Source organism: Onychomys torridus, chromosome 20 (assembly GCF_903995425.1).
Source record: "Onychomys torridus chromosome 20, mOncTor1.1, whole genome shotgun sequence".
In the NCBI taxonomy this organism is placed as follows: Eukaryota; Metazoa; Chordata; class Mammalia; order Rodentia; family Cricetidae; genus Onychomys; species Onychomys torridus.
In genome coordinates this window covers 21,445,589-21,453,726 of record NC_050462.1, presented here as the reverse complement: position 1 = coordinate 21,453,726, position 8,138 = coordinate 21,445,589, and the positions used below count along the sequence as shown (strand labels likewise).

Below are 8,138 nucleotides of genomic sequence, written 5' to 3'. Positions count from 1 at the left end.
ATTTTGATTTATAGAAAATGAAATGAAGCCCAATTACAGATAAGAAATAAATACTATCACTTGAGAGTACTAAACTTGCTTTAATATAATTGACTTTAAATTATTTCCAATATTCTATTGCTGGTGGGATATATGGCCCTAATTCTAAATTTAAAAGTAATTAAAACTGTTATCCATCATCCAAACATTACAGTCTATGAGGAGGACAGAAAACTATATTGGGTACAATTTCAAGATATGCTATGGTATCACTCTGTAAAAATAAAATGCTGTTTGGCTAGTGGCCAGGCAGGAAGTATAGGTGGGACAAGAGAGAAGAGAATTCTGGGAAGTGGAAGGCTGAGGGAAAGACACTGCCAGCCGCTGCCATGAGAAGCAACATGTAAAGACACTGGTAAGCCACAAGCCATGTGGCAAAGAATAGACTAACAGAGATGGGTTAATTTAAGATAGAAGAAGTAGATAACAAGAAGCCTGCCATGGCCATATAGTTTGTAAGCAATATAAGTTTCTGTGTGTTTACTTGGTTGGGTCTGAGCATCTATAGGCCTGGCAGGTGAGAGAGATTTGCCCTGAATGTGGGCCAGGCAGGAAAACTCTAACTACAAAATGGCGCCCAACGTGTTGGCAAGACTTTCCACCTAAAACCCTGAGAAAAAAGATTCTAAAACAGAGCTGAAAACAGCTTCTTAATTGTCTCTCTCAAGTTAGCCACAGCCTGCCAGTTTGAGCTACTATGGCGGGTTCCTGGCATGTGCGTCTGACCTGCAGTGTGGCAGGAATGAGGAATCTACAAGCGGCACTTTACTTTGCTGCATGGTGGATTTAGCCTTTGCTAGTTAAAAAAAAAAAAAGTTTCTGGGATATGCACTGCTTTGATAGAACTGCTTCTGATAGTTGATAGTACACATGGCTCCAGACCCAGAGCTGGCAATAAACTGTACCACCACCATGTTGGGAAGCTGAGGTGGGTGAAGCCAGCAGCCACAGAGGCGTTTCAGTCTTACAAAGATGGATATTACACAGAGAATCTGGCTTGTGTTGTCTTTGGGATTTTTAACTGCAGAAAAAGATTTGACCGTAAAAGCTGTTGAGTTAAAAAAAAAAAAAAATATGTAAATTTTAAAGGTACCTTGACTTCAAAACTTGGATATAAGGACATGCTGCTTTGGAAAAGAGTCTCTGCTTTTGTTTCCACAGAAAGCCAGAGGCTGTGGATTTATTCCAGATTAAGATACATGAGGTTTCATCAGCCAAGACCACCTGAAAGATCAAGATGACACCATGGCCCAGATGATCCAACATCCAAAATGGTTTCAAGGCAACTGGCTCACAGGTTTACCCTCACAGACTACTCCATAATCCTAAAATTTTCTTTATGTCTCCATAAGATATAGCGGCCCCCTCCAGCAGGAAGTAGTAAGAGAAAGTATGCCCAATTTCCCAAAATTATCAAGCTGGCTTTGGAGATGGAATTTTCTCACTCCTTCTCTACACCCAGACATATTGCTAAAAGAAAAGGTTAGAGATTTTTATATCCCAAATCAGAAGAGCCCTCTGGTGTAGGACAGAAAAAAAAAACAATATTTTTATTTAAAATAGGTTAATTATAAATTTGATCTCTTTCTAAAGACGAAAAGGGGATATGATATAGATATAATAGGATGAAAGGGTAGATTAAGGAACTTACTTCTAAAGAGCAACAACTTGTTTAAAATGTTTTACATTGGTATAGATTTTAGTCTATTGATACAAACTTAAAGTTAATTTTGTTATACTGTGTGTATATTTCTACTCTTGTTTAAGGTATTAGGTTTGTACAGCTCATTTAAAATTGTAATGGATAATTAAAATAGATTAATAATTAGTCATCTATGATAATCATACTCATAGCCATGTTAGTTAAGTCTCCTAGGTATACACAGAGATATTTCAGATAGATAGGTAATCTTCAAATACTTCAAAGGTCTACAGAATATGGCATTTAAAATATTTTTAAAATTTAGACTTTCTAGACAGTGAGACATGTCTGCTCCTGGCAGCACCAATTTACTTCAGTGAGGAGGATGGGCATTGAAGACACTTCATATCTTATCTTCACCTTGGCAAAAATAGCCATTTGGGCAAGAAACCGTTCTTGCCTGGACTGCTTGATTGACTGGACATGCAAGACCCACAGAAAGGTGACCACTAAACTTTGCTTGACAGAATGGTCCTTCAGGTACCTGCTTCTCAGAGGAAACTGCCAGACATTCCATAGAACACTGAGAGAAATGACTGAGAGACTCTAGCCCTGTGGGCTGAAGACAAATGCCCAAAGTTTACAAAGGAATATTAGGTGACTGTCCAGGCTACCAGCTGTCTCTGTCTACCCTGCAAGACTCCTGAAAGTTACTTGTATCCTTCTCCCGTTTCTCAGGTAATATTATATCCTTCTGAGGTCTTTGATGTGGTTGAAGACTAGATAGTTATAATTTCCTCAGTTATGATAAAAGGTAAGTTAGATATAAATATCTTAGACTCACAAGTATAGGATAGATAAAATATTTTGTTTAATTTTGCCAAAACAAATAGACTAGATATTGTAACTATAATTCTTGCTTGATAATTGTTTTGTTATATGCAATTTTATTATGTAAAAGTTAAAACCTTCCTTAAAAAAAAAAAAAAAAAAAAAAGAAAAGGGGAAGTGCTATGGATATTGGTCTGTATAAATAAAATGCTGTTTGGCCAGTGACCAGGCAGGAAGTATAGGCGGGACAAGGGAGAAGAGAATTCTGGGAAGTGGAAGGCTGAGGGAGAGAGACACTGTCAGCCACTGCCATGAGAAGCAACATGTAAAGACACCAGTAAGCCACAAGCCATGTGGCAAAGAATAGACTAACAGAGATGGGTTAATTTAAGATAGAAGAAGTAGATAACAAGAAGCCTGCCACTGCCATACAGTTTGTAAGCAATATAAGTTTCTGTGTGTTTACTTGATTAGGTCTAAGCATCTATAGACCTGGCAGGTGAGAGAGATTTGTCCTGAATGTGGGCCAGGCAGGAAAACTCTAACTACAAAGATAAGAATGAAAGGCATAAATTTGCTATTCCTTTAAGATTTCCTTGATGTACGAAGAGGTCATAAGGCAATAATCCCAAAAGCCCAAATATGTATACATGTTAATAGTATATTAAACTCATTATTTTCTGCAATCATTCTATAAACTGCTATTTAGTCACTAAGGAACATTCTTCTACAGTTGTGGGTAAATGAAGCTCTTCCTAGCAATTAAGTAAATAGGAACCAGGACAAGTAGAAAATAAATCATATACACATACACACACACACACACACACACACACACACACACACACACACACATATACATATATACACATAGAGAGAGGGGTGCATATATTTCCAATTGTGTAAATATATCTAAGAAATATACAAAAAGCATCTTTATATGTGATATATGGTACACACATATATGCATACATACACACATGCACACATTGGCAGTTCTACTTACTTAGCATAGAGAAAAGTAACTGATAAAAGCCTCTATTAGTTAATGCTTTTCAATATTGTTGAAATTTCTAATTAATTATTCAGTTCATTTATACTATTCAATAAAATACCATAAACTAGGGAATATTTCTCTTGGTCATGGAGACAGGGAGGTGCAAGACAATAACAGTGTCTGGTAAACATCCAAGTAATAGATCTCCTTTCCTGTACTGTCAAAACTGTCACCTCCAAGGGCAGGACACATAGACACCATCAAGATAACAGCACACAGAATGCAACAGGTCTCTCCCACAAATACAATCAATACATTCAGAATTCCTCCAGAGGCTCTGACCTCTTGGGTTCCATATTTTTAAAAATTTTGAGATTTTAATTACATCTCTCCCATCCCTTTCTTCCCTCCAAACCCTACCATGAACCCCGCCAAGCTCTTCCTTCAAATTCATGACATTTTCCACTAATGGTTATTACACACATCTATGTATATTCATATGCATATGTATTCCTGAGTATAACTTCTTTAGTCTATAGAATATTACTTGTATGTTTTCAAGGCTCTAATTTGGCAATGAATAACCAATTAATACTCTTCCCTGGGGAATATTATGTGTCCAGTCTGACCTTTCCTTAGCTGACTATAGTAATTTTTGTAGGATTGAGAACTTGTGGGCATCACCCCATTTAGATTGGCATGCTTGTTGGTGACTTCCTTGACCAGTTGATGTTAGTGAAGTCATATTATTGAGACTTCAGTGGTGTAACGTCTGGAAGATAATTGGCCTTTAGAACACAGAGTTAGATTTTTGTCTCTTTTCTCAAAATAACATCAACTGGAAACAACTGGAATAGATTCTATCCTTTAAAGTATCTTTCAGTGGTAGATAGCATTGAAGCACAGGATTTTTTTTATATTACATAATAGACTGATACTAAAAATAGAATTTAATTTCTAATGTGACCTTGTATCTTAAATGTCAAAAAGGTGACCAAAATTATCACATGCCTCATCGTTATATATATGAATGTGTCTTAAATGTACATGTGTTAATATCTTGGTACTCAGGATGCCACTGTTGATATGTGGTAGAACTTTTAGGGATTTAGGATATTGTGGGCATGGTGAGTGTTACATCAACGATATTGTTGACTCTTCTCCCTTCCTTTTTCTCTTCATTTTCTGATTCTGAACTATATGACTTTCTGCTATGGCCATCTAACAATGCTACCAGAGATAGTATAGCAATTGGTAGTATCAATTATGGTTTGGAGTTTCAGAAACTGTGAGCCAAACTAACCTTATGTCTTTATAAAGTAATTGTCTCAAGTATTTCATTGTAGTGATAGAAATTTGATTAACATTACACTTCAAATGAACACATCAGCACTTTTAATAGATTGAAGTAAAATATCAATTTATTAGTACAATTACAAGTTGAAGACAAAACAGTTTCAAGAGAAATACATGCGAATAGCGGTTTTGAGGGTTTTTTTCATTTCTGTTAATAATTTTATTTATATTCTTTTTTAAAATTTATTTAATAATTTAATTTAATTTTACATATCAGCCATGGATTCCCTTGTCAGTTATAAGAAAAGAGGTTCAAGAATTTTTGCTTACTATGCAAGTCTTTCATTTTGGCTGAAAGATAATAGAACTGTAATTTTGTTCCTGTAGAATGAGATATCCATAATAATAAAAGAGGTAATTGAAGACATTTAAATTATTATCATTGGTTTCTATTTCACCTATGCAAATAAATTACATATGACTTAATCAGTTAAATAATAAATACTGGAACAAAGCTGTTCTTATGTTAATCAGTTTTAAAATTCATTGTTCTGAATACATAATCTTATTGGAACACTAAAGCCCAGAACTTTGTTTATGTTTAAATATTTGATAAATATAAACTAAAAACTTCCACATAATTCTGAGGAAGAGGAAAAATAATTACTGAAATTGAACTAATTAGTTATTTTGCCACTCATTCATTTATTGACAAATATTATAGTAGTGTCATTCAAAATATTATTTAATGTGGTAATAGTTAAGCAGCAAATTAAAATGGGTATGAATCCTGGCTTTTATGGAACACTGTCTATATTTTTTCTCTGTACCTAAATGTTGAAAACATTTATTTATGTATTTGTATATAATTCAGAGAAATGTGGCAAGAAGATATTGAATTACAAATATCAGTCCTCAGATGGATAGACTGATTAATATTTCATCTAACCAAGGATTCCTCACTTCTCAAAGTGTGTGTTTGTGTGTGTATGTGTGTGTGTGTGTGTGTGTGTGTGTATGTGTGTGTGTGTTTGTGTGTATGTGTGTACACTCACTCACTCTTACAGGTTTTCTTCATGTGGTGTGAATTTCCATTTAATTGAGAAATCATTTCTTATACACATTCCTTTTTCTATTTAATTGAGATAGTATGAATCCCAACTGAATTAGAAAGGGAATTATCTTTATTAGAAACATGTTCTGATTTTCCCAAAGAATATGGATTTATTGTCTTTTCGTTTTCATAGAAGAGTAGATACCAATGTAAAGGACAGAAAGACCAGTGTGTTTTAATATTTGAATTGTTTCTTCAGGTGACTTGTGCCTAATGAGGAGGAGTCCCTGTAATATAGAATGTTTATAAAACAAGATTTTAAAACACAGTCAAGACAGGGCATTCCATGGTTTGTTTCTCTTGACTCTAAGCTGATATGATGATATCAAGAGGCCTTTTCCAGTGTCAGTTACCTAACTGGGTGAGTGAAAAATAACTTCATTAATGCTAGATGAAGAAAATTATATCTCATGAAAAAAAAATACAAACAAGCAAATGAACTAAATTACCTGTGAAAATAAGATAATTATAAGGCTTTCCAAAGGTTCTTTGGCCAAAATTTAGCCAGGCTCCTTTCAGTCCATTCTTTACAAAGCCTCTAATGGCCTTAAATGAAAACACTAACATAATACAGACACTGGAAAGCTTCTTACTAAAAAAGGAGGGAGCAGTGAAGTACACTGTGCCTAGAAAAAAAAAAACAAAAAAAAAAAAAACAGAAAGTAGAAAGACCAGACTGATAGGAGATGCTGAATAGGAGACAAGGCCTTTCAATCAGATGTATTGTTTATGGTAACTCCATTCTGACCATTAATTTCTATTGAATGTGGGGGGGGGGTGAGGAAGATTATAAAGAGCCACTTCACTAAAAGTCTTTAAACTATGGAAAAACAGCCCAGTTTGGCTAACCTGTGAAAGGTCAGTTTCTCCACATCACCAAGAAAGCATGCATTTCTCATTGCATAATATGTTTATAGCCCCCTTTGTCTTCCATACTCTAAAATGCATTTACTATTGATGAACATGATAAGACAGCTTCAACAAAATCCTGGAAGGCTACATGAATGGTAAACCAAAAATACCAAGTCCTTGTGGAGGTTGTGCAAAGACTGTAGAAGCAGATGGAAGTGCTGGAGTGTTGTGTAACAATGCCTTCTGTACATGCTAGAGCCATTGCACAGCTGGGAACAGACAAGATTGAGCCAGCCAAAACTCCTCCCTTGCTAAGGAGTTGGTGGTTGCTGTGGAAGCGAGAGTCAGATCGTTTACCCACAATCAAGTAGAGGGTCCTACTCTCATGTGCGTTATGGAAGCACTATGTAGATTCAGTGGGTTAAAAAAAATGAACCTATGAAAGTTAAAGGAGAAATTTCTAGAAAGAATAGGAGAGAAACTGGAGAAGAGAGAATGGTAGTAGATTTGATCAAAACATACTATAGATGCATATGAAATTTTCAAATAATAAAAATCATGTTCCTATAAAACAGTTCGCACTGGTGGATAGATAATATTGGAACATGAGTTACATAGCCTTATAATTAAAGACACCCCGGGGTGTCTCTTGAGTTTCGTAGCATCAAAGGTGAAGCAGGACACTCCCCCACGAGGGGACTCCTCATGGACTAGAAGCAGAACCTGCCTCTGCAGGGGCTGTCTGGCTACAGCATGTTCGCTGTGGGCATCCCGGCCTTGCTCTTTGGTTACTGGAGAATAATGAAGTGGAACCGTGAGCGCAGGTGCCTGCAGATCAAGGATTTGGAGCCTGGATAGCCCTCATGCTGCTCTTCCAGGCAAAGAGGGGCCCGGAGGACCCTGTAGATTCTTCGGGAGAACCTGGAGAAAAAGGCCATAATCATGATAGATGTGCCTGACTAGAAGGTGGGTGAGTCTGTGTTCCACACCACGTGCTGGGTGCTGTCCTTCCCAGGCAAGTTGTACCAGCTGTGCTCCAAGAATGAGTTGGACAATGCCAACTGCAGCTTCACCTGGTACATATAGGGCCGGAGCCTACGCCTACAATAAAGAATAGTCAAATAAAACAAAAATGACACCCAAAACTACCAAAACAAAGCAAATAAGGGAAGAAAACAAGAGACCACATTAAAAATTGTGCATGGCTTTCCAGGGTTTAAAAAACAAAGCCAGTTAAGTTTATGAGGTTTCTCTTTTTAATTTGTTTTCATTTGAAAAGCATTAATGTAAGGCTGGAGGACTTATGAAGAGCAAAGAAGGGAAAATCATAATTTCAAACTTGTTAACCCAAAACTAAACACAGGGTA

At 36.2% G+C, this 8,138-nt stretch overlaps 1 pseudogene; it reads left to right on the top strand.

Annotated features, from left to right (window-relative positions):
• Positions 1-7,007: 7,007 nt before the first annotated feature.
• On the top strand, positions 7,008-7,857 carry LOC118570788 (annotated as a pseudogene).
• Positions 7,858-8,138: the final 281 nt, after the last annotated feature.